The 17,139-nt window shown below is 32.3% G+C and overlaps 1 protein-coding gene across 4 annotated transcripts in view; it reads right to left on the bottom strand.

The window, feature by feature from the left end:
- Nucleotides 1–17,139, bottom strand: part of prkcg (protein kinase C, gamma) — a 111,993-nt gene that overhangs the window by 83,577 nt on the left and 11,277 nt on the right. Inside the window, exon 1 of one of the 4 annotated variants that reach the window (XM_062062531.1) lies at nt 9,479–9,715. The exons of the other annotated variants lie outside the window; for them this stretch is intronic. The gene's annotated coding sequence lies outside the window, so the exon portion shown is untranslated. Of the gene's footprint in view, nt 1–9,478; nt 9,716–17,139 lie in introns of those variants that run through there. 4 annotated transcript variants of the gene reach the window in all.

Raw genomic sequence — 17,139 nt, 5'->3', positions numbered from 1 at the left:
TGGACAATTGGACATAGGTAATTTACTGCGATTAATTGTGATTAATCAAATTCAAAAAGTGTGATTTATCAGATAAAAGTATGTCATCATTTAACAGCAGGAATTGTTAGCAATTTCTGAACAAATAACATAGTATTAGTACGACATTCTGACAATAAATGTGTGTCAAAATATTGGTCTTTTTAAAATGTATTTAAATTATGCACGGAAGTAATTTATTGTGATTAATCATAATTAATCAAATTGCAAAATTGTGATTAATTGAATAAAAGTATGTAATTGTTTGACAGCACGAATTGCTAGCAATTTCTGAACAAATAAAATACTATTAGTACGACATTCTGACTACAAAAAGTGTGTCAAAATATTGATCTTTTAAAATATATTTAAAATATGCATATTAGTAATTTACTGCGATTAATCATGATTAATCAATATGCAAAAGTGTGATGTATCAAACAAAAGTATGTTAATCGTTTAACAGCACGAATTGTTAGCAATTTCTGAACAAATAAAATACTATAAGTATGACATTCTGACTATAAAATGTCTTACTGGGATTAATCAAATTGCAAAATTGTGATTTATTGGATAGAAGTATGTAATCGTTTTAACAGCACAAATTGTTAGCAATTTCTGAACAAATAAAATACTATTAGTACGACATTCCGACTATAAAATGTGTGTCAAAATATTGGTCTTTTAAAATGTATTTAAATTATGCATATCAGTAATTTACTGCGATTAATCGTGATTAATCAATTCGCAAAAGTGTGATTTATCGGATAAAAGTATTTAATCATTTAACAGCACTAATTGTTAGCAAATTCTGAAAAAATAAAATACCATTAGTACAACATTCTGACTATAAAAAGTGTGTCAAAATATTGGTCTTTTTAAAGTGTATTTAAATTATGCATATAAGTAATTTACTGCGATTAATTGTGATTAATCATATTGCAAAAGTGTGATTCATTTGATAAAAATATGTAATCGTTTGACAACACGAATTGTTAGCAGGTTTTGAACAAATAAAAAACTTAAATAATTCAGTACATCATTCTGACTATAAAATGTGTGTCAAAATATTGGTCTCTTTTAAATGCATTTTACTTATGCACATAAGTAATTTACTGCAATTAATCGTGATATGATCAAATTGTAAAAGTGTGATTTATCGGATGAAAGTATGTTAATTGTTAGCAAATTTTGAACAAATAAAATACTATTAGTACGACATTCTGACTATAAAATGTGTGTCAAATTATTGGTGTCTTTTAAAAGCATTTTACTTATGCACATAGGTAACCTACTGTGATTAATCGTGATTAATCGTATAGCAAAAGTGTGATAATCGGATACAATGTAATCGTTTGACAGCACAAATTGTTAGCAATTTCTGAACAAATAAAATACTATAAGTATGACATTCTGACTATAAAATGTCTTACTTACTGCGATAAATCACGATTAATCAAATTGCAAAAGTGCGATTTATCGGATAAAAGTATGTAATCGTTTTAACAGCATGAATTGTTAGCAATTTCTGAACAAATAAAATACTATTAGTACGACATTCCGACTATAAAATGTATGTCAAAATATTGGTCTTTTTTAAATGTATTTAAATTATGCAAATAATTATTTACTTTGATTAATCGTTATTAATCAAACTACAAAAGTGTAATTTATCGGATAAAAGTATGTAAGTGTTGGAAAGCACGAATTCTTAGCAATTAAAAATAAAAATAAATACTATGAGTATGACATTCTGACTATACGAAGTGTGCCAAAATATTTGTGTTTTTCAAATGTATTTAAATTATGCATTTAATTAATTTACTGTGATTAATCGTGATTAATTATATTGCAAAAGTGTGATTGATCGGATAAAAATATGTAATCATTTAACAGCACGAATTGTTAGCAATTTCTGAACAAATAAAATACTATAAGTATGACATTCTGACTATAAAATGTCATACTTACTGCGATTAATCACGAATAATCAAACTGCAAAAGTGTGATTTATCGGATAAAAGTATGCAATCGTTTGACAGCACGAATTGTTAGCAATTTCTGAACAAATAAAATACTATTGGTACGACATTCTGACTATAAAATGTGTGTCAAAACAATGGTCTTTTAAAAATTTATTAAAAATTTGCACAAGCGGAAAATGGACGGATGGACATAGGTAATTTACTGCGATTAATCGCGATTAATCAAACTGCAAAAGTGCGATTTATTGGATAAAACTATGTAATCATTTAACAGCACAACTTGTTGGCAATTTCTGAACAAATACAATACTATTAGTACGACATGTTGACTATAAAATGTGTGTCAAAATACAAAATAGTCTTTTAAAAATGTACTTAAATTATGCACGCAAGTAATTTACTGCGATTAATCCTGATTAATCAAATTGCAAAAGTGTGATTTATCGGATAAAAGTATGCAATTGTTTGAAAGCACGAACTGTTAGCAATTTAAATAAAAAAAATACTATAAGTATGACATTCTGACTATACAAAGTGTGTCAAAATATTGGTCTTTTTTAAATGTATTTAAATTATGCACATAATTAATTTACTGTGATTAATCGTGATTAATCATATTGCAAAAGTGTGATTACTCGGATAAAAGTATGCAATTGCTGAATAGAACCAATTGTTAGCAATTTCTGAACAAATAAAATACTATAAGTATGACATTCTGACTATAAAATGTCTTACTGCGATAAATCACGATTAATCAAATTGCAAAAGTGCGATTTATCGGATAAAAGTATGTAATCGTTTTAACAGCACGAATTGTTAGCAATTTCTGAACAAATAAAATACTATTAGTACGACATTCCGATATAAAATGTATGTCAAAATATTGGTCTTTTTTAAATGTATTTAAATTATGCACATAATTATTTACTTTGATTAATCGTGATTAATCAAACTGAAAAAGTGTGATTTATCGGATAAAAGTATGCAAGTGTTTGAAAGCACGAATTGTTAGCAATTAAAAATAAAAATAAATACTATAAGTATGACATTCTGACTATACAAAGTGTGTCAAAATATTGGTCTTTTTCAAATGTATTTAAATTATGCATTTAATTAATTTAATGCGATTAATCGTGATTAATTATATTGCAAAAGTGTGATTGATCGGATAAAAATATGTAATCATTTAACAACACGAATTGTTAGCAATTTCTGAACAAATAAAATACTATTAGTACGACATTCCGACTATAAAATGTATGTCAAAATATTGGTCTTTTTTAAATGTATTTAAATAATGCACATAATTATTTACTTCGATTAATCGTGATTAATCAAACTGCAAAAGTGTGATTTATCGTATAAAAGTATGCAAGTGTTTGAAAGCACGAATTGTTAGCAATTAAAAATAAATACCATAAGTATGACATTCTGACTATACAAAGTGTGTCAAAATATTGGTCTTTTTCAAATGTATTTAAATTATGCATTTAATTAATTTACTGCGATTAATCGTGATTAATTATACTGCAAAAGTGTGATTGATCGGATAAAAATATGTAATCATTTAACAGCACAAATTGTTACCAATTTCTGAACAAATACAATACTATAAGTATGACATTCTGACTATAAAATGTCATACTTACTGCGATTAATCGCGAATAATCAAACTGCAAAAGTGCGATTTATCGGATAAAAGTATGCAATCGTTTGACAGCACAAATTGTTAGCAATTTCTGAACAAATAAAATACTATTAGTATGACATTCTGACTATAAAATGTGTGTCAAAATAATGGTCTTTTAAAAATGTATTAAAATTTGGCACAAGCGGAAAATGGACGGATGGACATAGGTAATTTACTGCGATTAATCGCGATTAATCAAACTGCAAAAGTGCGATTTCTCGGATAAAAGTATGTAATCATTTAACAGCAATTTCTGAACAAATACAATACTATTAGTATGACATTTTGACTATAAAATGTGTGTCAAAATATTTGTCTTTTAAAAATGTACTTAAATTATGCACGCAAGTAATTTACTGCGATTAATCCTGATTAATTAAATTGCAAAAGTGTGATTTATCGGATAAAAGTATGTAAGTGTTTGAAAGCACGAACTGTTAGCAATTTAAATTAAAAAAAAATACTATAAGTATGACATTCTGACTATACAAAGTGTGTCGAAATATTGGTCTTTTTAAAATGTATTTAAATTATGCACATAATTAATTTACTGTGATTAATCTTGATTAATCATATTGCAAAAGTGTGATTACTCGGACAAAAGTATGCAATTGCTGAATAGAACCAATTGTTAGCAATTTCTGAACAAATAAAATACTAAGTATGACATTCTGACTATAAAATGTCTTACTTACTGCGATAAATCACAATGAATCAAATTGCAAAAGTGCGATTTATCGGATAAAAGTATGTAATCGTTTTAACATCATGAATTGTTAGCAATTTCTGAACAAATAAAATACTATTAGTATGACATTCCGACTATAAAATGTATGTCAAAAATATTGGTCTTTTTAAAATGTATTTAAATTGTGCACATAATTATTTACTTCGATTAATCATGATTAATCAAACTGCAAAAGTGTGATTTATCGGATAAAAGTATGCAAGTGTTTGAAAGCACAAATTGTTAGCAATTAAAAATAAATACTATAAGTATGACATTCTGACTATACAAAGTGTGTGAAAATATTGGTCTTTTTCAAATGTATTTAAATTATGCATTTAATTAATTTACTGCGATTAATCGTGATTAATTATATTGCAAAAGTGTGATTGATTGGATAAAAATATGTAATCATTTAACAGCACGAATTGTTAGCAATTTCTGAACAAATAAAATACTATTAGTACGACATTCTGACTATAAAATGTGTGTCAAAATAATGGTCTTTTAAAAATTTCTTAAAATTTGGCACAAGCGGAAAATGGACGGATGGACATAGGTAATTTACTGCGATTAATCACGATTAATCAAACTGCAAAAGTGCGATTTCTCGGATAAAAGTATGTAATCATTTAACAGCAAAACTTGTTGGCAATTTATGAACAAATACAATACTATTAGTACGACATTTTGACTATAAAATGTGTGTCAAAATATTTGTATTTTAAAAATGTACTTAAATTATGCACGCAAGTAATTTACTGCGATTAATCCTGATTAATCAAATTGCAAAAGTGTGATTTATCGGATAAAAGTATGTAAGTGTTTGAAAGCACGAACTGTTAGCAATTTAAATAAATAAAAAATACTATAAGTATGACATTCTGACTATACAAAGTGTGTCGAAATATTGGTCTTTTTTAAATGTATTTAAATTATGCACATAATTAATTTACTGTGATTAATCGTGATTAATCATATTGCAAAAGTGTGATTACTCGGACAAAAGTATGCAATTGCTGAATAGAACCAATTGTTAGCAATTTCTGAACAAATAAAATACTATAAGTATGACATTCTGACTATAAAATGTCTTACTTACTGCCATAAATCACGATGAATCAAATTGCAAAAGTGCGATTTATCGGATAAAAGTATGTAATCGTTTTAACATCATGAATTGTTAGCAATTTCTGAACAAATAAAATACTATTAGTACGACATTCCGACTATAAAATGTATGTCAAAATATTGGTCTTTTTAAAATGTATTTAAATTGTGCACATAATTATTTACTTCGATTAATCATGATTAATCAAACTGCAAAAGTGTGATTTATCGGATAAAAGTATGCAAGTGTTTGAAAGCACGAATTGTTAGCAATTAAAAATAAATACTATAAGTATGACATTCTGACTATACAAAGTGTGTGAAAATATTGGTCTTTTTCAAATGTATTTAAATTATGCATTTAATTAATTTACTGCGATTAATCGTGATTAATTATATTGCAAAAGTGTGATTGATTGGATAAAAATATGTAATCATTTAACAGCACGAATTGTTAGCAATTTCTGAACAAATAAAATACTATTAGTACGACATTCTGACTATAAAATGTGTGTCAAAATAATGGTCTTTTAAAAATTTATTAAAATTTGGCACAAGCGGAAAATGGACGGATGGACATAGGTAATTTACTGCGATTAATCGCGATTAATCAAACGGCAAAAGCGCGATTTATCGAATAAAAGTATGTAATCATTTAACAGCACAACTTGTTGGCAATTTCTGAACAAATACAATACTATTAGTACGACATTTTGACTATAAAATGCGTGTCAAAATATTTGTCTTTTAAAAATGTACTTAAATTATGCACGCAAGTAATTTACTGCGATTAATCCTGATTAATCAAACTGCAAAAGTGTGATTTATCGGATAAAAGTATGTAATTGTTTGAAAGCACAAACTGTTAGCAATTTAAATAAAAAAAATACTATAAGTATGACATTCTGACTATACAAAGTGTGTCAAAATACTGGTCTTTTTTAAATGTATTTAAATTATGCACATAATTAATTTACTGTGATTAATCATATTGCAAAAGTGTGATTACTCGGATAAAAGTATGCAACTGCTGAATAGAACCAATTATTAGCAGTTTCTGAACAAATAAAATACTATCAGTACAACATTCTGACTATAAAAAGTGTCAAAATATTGGTCTTTTAAAATTTTCAGATTAATTTAAATTATGCACATAATTTACTACGATTAATCGTGATTAATCATATTGCAAAAGTGTGATTACTCGGATAAAAGTATGCAACTGCTGAATAGAACCAATTGTTAGCAATTTCTGAACAAATAAAATACTATCAGTACGACATTCTGACTATAAAAAGTATCAAAATATTGGTCTTTTAAAATTTTCAGATTAATTTAAATTATGCACATAATTTACTACGATTAATCGTGATTAATCATATTGCAAAAGTGTGATTACTCGGATAAAAGTATGCAACTGCTGAATAGAACCAATTGTTAGCAATTTCTGAACAAATAAAATACTATCAGTACGACATTCTGACTATAAAAAGTGTCAAAATATTGGTCTTTTAAAATTTTCAGATTAATTTAAATTATGCACATAATTTACTACGATTAATCGTGATTAATCATATTGCAAAAGTGTGATTACTCGGATAAAAGTATGCAACTGCTGAATATAACCAATTGTTAGCAATTTCTGAACAAATAAAATACTATCAGTATGACATTCTGACTATAAAAAGTGTCAAAATATTGGTCTTTTAAAATTTTCAGATTAATTTAAATTATGCACATAATTTACTACGATTAATCGTGATTAATCATATTGCAAAAGTGTGATTACTCGGATAAAAGTATGCAACTGCTGAATAGAACCAATTGTTAGCAATATCTGAACAAATAAAATACTATCAGTACGACATTCTGACTATAAAAAGTGTCAAAATATTGGTCTTTTAAAATTTTCAGATTAATTTAAATTATGCACATAATTTACTACGATTAATCGTGATTAATCATATTGCAAAAGTGTGATTACTCGGATAAATGTATGCAACTGCTGAATAGAACCAATTGTTAGCAATTTCTGAACAAATAAAATACTATCAGTACGACATTCTGACTATAAAATGTGTGTCAAAATAATGGTCTTTTAAAAATGTATTAAAATTTGGCACAAGCGGAAAAATGGACGGATGGACATAGGTAATTTACTGCGATTAATCGCGATTAATCAAACGGCAAAAGTGCGATTTATCAAATAAAAGTATGTAATCAATTAACAGCACAACTTGTTGGCAATTTCTGAACAAATACAATACTATTAGTACGACATTTTGACTATAAAATGTGTCAAAATATTTGTCTTTTAAAAATGTACTTAAATTATGCACGCAAGTAATTTACTGCGATTAATCCTGATTAATCAAACTGCAAAAGTGTGATTTATCGGATAAAAGTATGTAATTGTTTGAAAGCACAAACTGTTAGCAATATAAATAAAAAAAATACTATAAGTATGACATTCTGACTATACAAAGTGTGTCAAAATACTGGTCTTTTTTAAATGTATTTAAATTATGCACATAATTAATTTACTGTGATTAATCATATTGCAAAAGTGTGATTACTCTGATAAAAGTATGCAACTGCTGAATAGAACCAATTGTTAGCAGTTTCTGAACAAATAAAATACTATCAGTACAACATTCTGACTATAAAAAGTGTCAAAATATTGGTCTTTTAAAATTTTCAGATTAATTTAAATTATGCACATAATTTACTACGATTAATCGTGATTAATCATATTGCAAAAGTGTGATTACTCGGATAAAAGTATGCAACTGCTGAATAGAACCAATTGTTAGCAATTTCTGAACAAATAAAATACTATCAGTACGACATTCTGACTATAAAAAGTGTCAAAATATTGGTCTTTTAAAATTTTCAGATTCATTTAAATTATGCACATAATTTACTACGATTAATCGTGATTAATCATATTGCAAAAGTGTGATTACTCGGATAAAAGTATGCAACTGCTGAATAGAACCAATTGTTAGCAATTTCTGAACAAATAAAATACTATCAGTACGACATTCTGACTATAAAAAGTGTCAAAATATTGGTCTTTTAAAATTTTCAGATTAATTTAAATTATGCACATAATTTACTACGATTAATCGTGATTAATCATATTGCAAAAGTGTGATTACTCGGATAAAAGTATGCAACTGCTGAATAGAACCAATTGTTAGCAATTTCTGAACAAATAAAATACTATCAGTACGACATTCTGACTATAAAAAGTGTCAAAATATTGGTCTTTTAAAATTTTCAGATTAATTTAAATTATGCACATAATTTACTACGATTAATCGTGATTAATCATATTGCAAAAGTGTGATTACTCGGATAAAAGTATGCAACTGCTGAATAGAACCAATTGTTAGCAATTTCTGAACAAATAAAATACTATCAGTACGACATTCTGACTATAAAAAGTGTCAAAATATTGGTCTTTTAAAATTTTCAGATTAATTTAAATCATGCACATAATTTACTACGATTAATCGTGATTAATCATATTGCAAAAGTGTGATTACTCGGATAAAAGTATGCAACTGCTGAATAGAACCAATTGTTAGCAATTTCTGAACAAATACAATACTATCAGTACGACATTCTGACTATAAAAAGTGTCAAAATATTGGTCTTTTAAAATTTTAAGATTAATTTAAATTATGCACATAATTATTTACTGCGATTAATCGTGATCAATCATATTGCAAAAGTGTGATTAATTGATTAAAATATGTAGCCGTTTGGGAGCACAAATTTAGTTTGTCGGAGCAAAGTTCTGAGATGAAAAATACAATCGTCCCCTGCAGGAAACCGAATAAGTTCGGCTTCTTCCTACTCCTTTTCGGGCGCGTCGAACTGCGCTACTTCGCCAAGCGCCTCGGAAAGGAAACTGGCGCCTAAAACCCGACAGGTGGATACCTGAGAGTATGTCCGAGGGATCTTCCTGAGAAACCTGTGGATCCACCTCAAAAAGCAGGGGGAGAGAAGACGAAGAAAAGGGGAAAAGGGAAAAAAGAAAAAAAGAAAACACGAAACAAAAACGCTTTCTGGCCAAAAACAGCAGAAAAGCCAGCGCGAGTGTAGCTTTCCAGGAAAGCCAAGAGAGAAGTGGTAAATATCCGCGAGCCCACAGGCAGGGTGAGGAGGAGGACGAGATGGAGGATGGAAGGATGGAGGTGGTACTCGCTTCTCTCCAAGACTCGGTTGCTGTTTTTAGGACCAAAAAGATGGAGAGACCGTGAAAGAGAGAGAAAGAGAGCAGAGAGAGAGAGATTGAAGGGAGAAAAAAAAAACGTGTTCATTTCCAAATCTGGGTTAATTCTCTCAAGAGGGGCCGAGGGAGGTGCAGGGAAGAAAGGGGGACGGAGGGGATGGGAAGCGGCCCTTTTTTGTCACCACGGGCGAGGGACGTTTGGCACTCGCTCCTTCTCGGAGTGGCAGACGGAGGAAGGAAGGCGGGAGGGAAAAGGCGAAGCGGCGGAGGCCAGATTGTACGGAAAAGAAGCACAGAAAGAACCGGAGTGCGGAGACAAGAGATGAGCGGGAGGGTCAGCGGGCCCTGAAGGCAAGCAAACATCGGAACAGAAAAGTTCCAACCAGGGTTGTACGATATACCGGTACTAGTATAGTACCGCCATACTAATGAATCATATTCGGTACTATACCGTCTCTAAAAAGTACCGGTCCCCCATCCCCTGCAACCCCCCGTCGTCGCCACCTCGTGACATTGCTGGTTTTTACGAGCATAGGAGCATGTTCGGCAGCACACAATCACAGAGTACTTACAAGCAGACACAGTGTGTAGACAGAAAAGGGAGAATGGACGCATTTTGGTGTAAAAAGTAAATATAAAGGTGAAGTTATAACACTGAAACACCCTCAGGAAGAGGTGCTTTAAGACATGGCCAGCTAGCTAGCTAGCTAGCGGCTAAATTTAGCTACTTCTAAATCACTAATCCTCGCCTCCATGGCGACAAATAAAGGAAGTTTCTCACAAGTATCATTATCACTGCATGATGAGGAATAGCTAAATATGCTTTGTTACACACCGCAGCCACAATGTAAACAAACGCCATTGGTGGATCTACTGTAATGATACCAAGTACAGGACCGTATCTAGTCAATACTACTATGATTACGTCGATATTTTTTGGCATCACATCTTTCATTGACAAAAAAAAATGATATAATGTTTATAAACTCAGGAAATATAAGCCCTGGACACATGAGGACTTTGAATATGAGCAATGTATGATCCTGTAACTACTTGGTATCGGATTGATGCCTACATTTGTGGTATCAGACAAAACTAATGTAAAGTATCAAAGAAGAGAAGAATAAGTGATTATTACATTTGAACAGAAGTGTAGATAGAACATGTTGAAACAGAAAGTAAGCAGATATTAACAGTAAATGAACAAGTAGATTAATACAGTGGTCCCCAACCTTTTTGAAATACAATCATGTGTGCTTACGGACTGTATCCCTGCAGACTGTATTGATCTATATTGATATATAATGTATATATTGTGTTTTTTATGTTGATTTAATTTAAAAAAAAAAAATAAATAAAATAAAAAAAATAAAAATAAATAAATACATTTAATTTCTTGCGCGGCCCGGTACCAATCGGTCCGCGGACCGGTACCGGCCCGTGGCCCGGTGGTTGGGGACCACTGGATTAATACTAAATTTTTTTACAGCTTGTCCTTAATGTTGACAAAGTCTTTGTTTGTTTATTTACTACTAAAAGACAAGTTGTATTGTATGTTCCCTATTTTATTTAAGGACAAACTTGCAATAATAAACATATGTTTCATGTACCGTAAGATTTTTTGTTAAAATAAAACCAATAATGCCATATTTTGTGGTCCCCTTTATTTAGAAAAGTATCGAAAAGTAACGAAAAGTATCTAAATAGTTTTGGTACCTGTACAAAAATATTGATATCGGGACAACCCTAGTTCCAACATTTGAAGGCAGGGAGTCTCGGATCACGCGAGAACATTTGGGAAGTTTTTTTGGGGGGGGGTTTGCGTCAAGAAAGGAAACGAGTCCCCACAATGTCGGATGGACAAACGTTCTCAAAAAGGAGTGTAAGGTTGTCCTTTTTACATTTTACTATACACACAATTAAAAAGATGGTTTGACAAAAACAGATTATCATTGAATCTCAGTGAAACTAAGATAATGCTATTTGGTAACAGTAGAAGAGAAAGTCAAACACAAATACAAATAGATGGAGTAGGAATTGAAAGAGTAAATGAAACTACATTTCTAGGCATAATGATTGATGACAAATTGAACTGGAAATCTCACGTAAAAAATATACAACATAAAGTAGCGAGAAACACGTCAATAATGAATAAAGCAAAACATGTTCTAGACCAAAAATCACTTCATATTCTCTACTGCTCGCTAGTGTTACATATCTGACTTATTGTGTAGAAATATGGGGAAATAATTACAAAAGTACACTTCATTCATTAACGGTGTTACAAAAAAGATCAGTTAGAATTAGGGATGTCCGATAATGGCTTTTTGCCGATATCCGATATGCCGATATTGTCCAAGTCTTTAATTACCGATACCGATATCAACCGATACCGATATCAACCGATATATACAGTCGTGGAATTAACACATTATTATGCCTAATTTGGACAACCAGGTATGGTGAAGATAAGGTACTTTTTAAAAAAAATGAATCAAATAAAATAAGATAACTAAATTAGAAACATTTTCTTGAATAAAAAAAGAAAGTAAAACAATATAAAAACAGTTACATAGAAACTAGTAATTAATGAAAATTTGTAAAATTAACTGTTAAAGGTTAGTATTATTAGTGGACCAGCAGCACGCACAATCATGTGTGCTTACGGACTGTATCCCTTGCAGACTGTATTGATATATATTGATATATAATGTAGGAACCAGAATATTAATAACAGAAAGAAACAACCCTTTTGTGTGAATGAGTGTAAATGGGGGAGGGAGGTTTTTTGGGTTGGTGCACTAATTGTAAGTGTATCTTGTGTTTTTTATGTGGATTTAATAAACAAAAAAAACAAAAAAACCCAAAAAAAAAACCCGATACTGATAATAAAAAAAACGATACCGATAATTTCCGATATTACATTTTAACGCATTTATCGGCCGATAATATCGGCAGACCGATATTATCGGACATCTCTAGTTAGAATAATGCATAATGTTGGATATAGAGAACATACAAATCCTTTATTTATTGAATCAAATATACTGAAATTCCACGACATAGTGAATTTGCAAACAGCTAAAATTATGCACAAAGCAAACTATAACCTGCTGGCCAAGAATATACAACAATGCTTCTCAACAAAAGGGGAGAAATATAATCTTAGAGAAAAACGTAATTTAAAACATTTGTACGCACGTACAACACTTAAGACCTTCAGTATATCAATATGTGGAATTAAATGATGGAATGGATTAAGCAAAGCAATCAAACAATGTACTAATATGATCCACTTCAAGAAACTCTTCAAACTTAAAGTGTTTACAAAGTATAAAGAAGAAGAACCATGATAAACATTCTCAATTTATTTCATCCATCCATTCATTCATTCTTAAGGTAATCTTACTTATCTCATTATATGAAATATGACTTACTTCACCAATTGTTATTATTAAATTATTACTATTATTTATTTTTATTGTGATTACTTATGGAGTTTATTGTGAATAAATTGTGAACAGGAAGTGAACAAAAAGTTTCAGCAACTGTTATGTAAAGAAAAGGGGTAGGATTAAATAAGCTCTGCTTCTTCCTACTCCTTTTCGAACATGTTGAAAAGAGAAACTGGAAATTGTGATGTATCATGTTGTATGCACGCATGTTCCAAATAAACTCAAAACTCAAACTCAAACATTTGTCACGACGGGGTTTTCGCAGCTTACTGCGGGGTTTGTTCTCCCGAAATGCAGACGGACCAGCTAACACTTAGCACGGACTTTGGACAAGAAATAATCACGTAACTTTGGCACGAAACAAACAACTTACGTAGCAGGTTGCATGAAGCAAATAATGACGACAACTTTTGGGTTAAATTATACAACCCAATAGTTTGGTTGGGAATAACCCAACATTAAAGGCCTACTGAAGTGAGATGTTCTTATTTAAACGGGGATAGCAGGTCCATTCTATGTGTCATACTTGATCATTTCGCGATATCGCCATATTTTTGCTGAAAGGATTTAGTAGAGAACATCGACGATAAAGTTCGCAACTTTTGGCCGCTGATAAAAAAGCCTTGCCTGTACCAGAAGTAGCGTGACGTCACAGGTTGTGGAGCTCCTCACATCTGCACATTGTTTACAATCATTCCCACCAGCAGCAAGGGCAATTCGGACCGAGAAAGCGACGATTATCCCATTAAGTTGAGCGAGGATGAAAGATTCGTGGATGAGGAAAGTGAGAGTGAAGGACTAGAGGGCAGTGGAAGCGATTCAGATAGGGAAGATGCTGTGAGACCTGATATTCAGCTGGGAATGACTACAACAGTAAATAAACACAAGACATATATATACTCTATTAGCCACAACACAACCAGGCTTATATTTAATATGCCACATAACAAACACCTCCCCCCTCCCGTCCATATAACCCGCCAATACAAATCAAACACCCGCACAACACACTCAATCCCACAGCCCAAAGTACCGCTCACCTCCGTAAAGTTCATACAGCACATATATTTCCCCAAAGTTACGTACGTGACATGCACATAGCGGTACGCACGTACGGGTAAGCGATCAAATGTTTGTAAGCCGCAGCTGCGTACTCACGGTAGCGCGTCTGCTATCCAACTCAAAAGTCCTTCTGGTTAGAGTATATGTTGTCCCAGTTCTCCACAGGCCAATGGTAAAGCTTGACTGTCAACGTTCGGGAATGTAAACAATAAAACTGCATCGTAGCCGCTACGTGTTTGTGTTGCTGCAGCCGGCCGCTAATACACCGTTTCCCACCTACAACTTTCTTCTTTGCTATCTCCATTGTTCATTAAACAAATTGCAAAAGATTCGCCAACACAGATGTCCAGAATACTGTGGAATTTTGCGATGACGACTTAAAAGACCTACTGAAAGCCACTACTAGCGACCACGCAGTCTGATAGTTTATATATCAATGATGAAATATTAACATTGCAAAACATGCCAATACGGCCGGGTTAGCTTACTAAAGTGCAATTTTAAATTTCCCGCGAAATATCCTGCTGAAAACGTCTCGGTATGATGACGTTTGCGCGTGACACACGCTATTCTCCCCTCTCCCCTCAGGCAGGAGACTACGCTCCATCCAGACCCACACCTCCTGCCACCTGAACAGTTTTTTCCCCTCGGCCATCAGGCAAATGAACAATAACTCCTAACAGTAGCTCCTTGAATTCCTTGAATTCCTTCTAAGTCTATCTGATAGCTCAGTTACAGCTCTTTTTATTACCAAATATGTGTTTTATGTTGCACGATTGCACCAAGAAAAATTCCTAGTTTGTGAACCCGTTCTCAAACAATGGCATTAAAACTATTCTGATTCTGATTCTGACATCACGGATTGTAGCGGACATTTTGGGACAGCATTGTGGCCAGCTATTAAGTTGTCTGTTTTCATCGCAAAATTCCACAGTATTCTGGACATCTGTGTTGGTGAATCTTTTGCAATTTGTTTAATGAACAATGGAGATAGCAAAGAAGAAAGCTGTAGGTGGGAAGCGGTGTATTAGCGGCCGGCTGCAGCAACACAAACACGTAGCGGCTACGTCGTAGCCGGTGTTTCATTGTTTACATTCCCGAACGATGACAGTCAAGCTTTACCATTGGCCTGTGGAGAACTGGGACAACATAGACTCTTACCAGGAGGACTTTGAGTTGGATAGCAGACGCGCTACCGTGAGCACGCAGCTTTGGCTTCCAAACATTTGATCGCTTGCCCGTACGTGCGTGCCGCTATGTGCATGTCACGTACGTAACTTTGGGGAAATATATGTGCTGTATGAACTTTACGGAGGTGAGCGGTACTTTGGGCTGTGGGATTGAGTGTGTTGTGCGGGTGTTTGAGTTGTATTGGCGGGTTATATGGACGGGAGGGGGGAGGTGTTTGTTATGCGGGATTAATTTGTGGCATATTAAATATAAGCCTGGTTGTGTTGTGGCTAATAGAGTATATATATGTCTTGTGTTTATTTACTGTTGTAGTCATTCCCAGCTGAATATCAGGTCCCACCCGCCTCTCACAGCATCTTCCCTATCTGAATCGCTGCCCTCTAATCCTTCACTCTCACTTTCCTCATCCACAAATCTTTCATCCTCGCTCAAATTAATGGGGAAATCGTCACTTTCTCGGCCCCAATCGCTCTCTCTGCTGGTGGCCATGATTGTAAACAATGTGCAGATGTGAGGAGCTCCACAACCTGTGACGTCACGCTACTTCCGGTACAGGTAAGGCTTTTTTTTATCAGCGACCAAAAGTTGCGAACTTTATCGTCAATGTTCTCTACTAAATCCTTTCAGCAAAAATATGGCAATATCGCGAAATGATCAAGTATGACACATAGAATGGATCTGCTATCCCCGTTTAAATAAGAAAATCTCATTTCAGTAGGCCTCTAGGTTATCATAACTCAACTTTTTGGTTCAATAACTCAACCCAATAATTTGGTTGGGAATAACTCAACATTAAGTTATCATAACTCAACTTTTGGGTTAAATAATTCAACCCAATAGTTTGGTTGGGAATTACCCAACATTAAGTTATCATAACTCAACTTTTGGGTTCAATAATTCAACCCAATAGTTTGGTTGGGAATAACCCAACATTGAGTTATTATAACTCAACTTTTTGGTTAAATATTTCAACCCAATAATTTGGTTTGGAATAACTCAACATTAAGTTGTCATAACTGAACTTTTTGGTTAAATAATTGAACCCAATAGTTTGGTTGGGAATAACCCAACATTAAGTTATAACTCAAATTTTGGGTTAAATAATTCAACCCAATAGTTTGGTTGGGAATAACTCAACATTAAATGATCATAACTCAACTTTTTGGTTCAATAATTCAACCCAATAGTTTGGTTGGGAATAACCCAACATTGAGTTATTATAACTCAACTTTTTGGTTAAATATTTCAACCTAATAATTTGGTTTGGAATAACTCAACATCAAGTTGTCATAACTGAACTTTTGGGTTAAATAATTGAACCCAATAGTTTGGTTGGAAATAACCCAACATTAAGTTGTCATAACTGAACTTTTGGGTTACATAATTGAACCCAATAGTTTGGTTGGGAATAACCCAACATTAAGTTATAACTCAAATTTTGGGTTAAATAATTCAACCCAATAGTTTGGTTGGGAATAACTCAACATTAAATTATCATAACTCAACTTTTTGGTTCAATAATTCAACCCAATAGTTTGGTTGGGAAGAACCCAACATTGAGTTATTATAACTCAACTTTTTGGTTAAATATTTCAACCCAATAATTTGGTTTGGAATAACTCAACATTAAGTTGTCATAACTGAACTTTTGGGTTAAA

Source organism: Entelurus aequoreus, linkage group LG11 (genome assembly GCF_033978785.1).
Source record: "Entelurus aequoreus isolate RoL-2023_Sb linkage group LG11, RoL_Eaeq_v1.1, whole genome shotgun sequence".
Classification (NCBI taxonomy): domain Eukaryota; kingdom Metazoa; phylum Chordata; class Actinopteri; order Syngnathiformes; family Syngnathidae; genus Entelurus; species Entelurus aequoreus.
The sequence above is the reverse complement of the archived record's forward strand: the minus strand, read 5'-3'. Positions and strand labels throughout refer to the sequence as shown.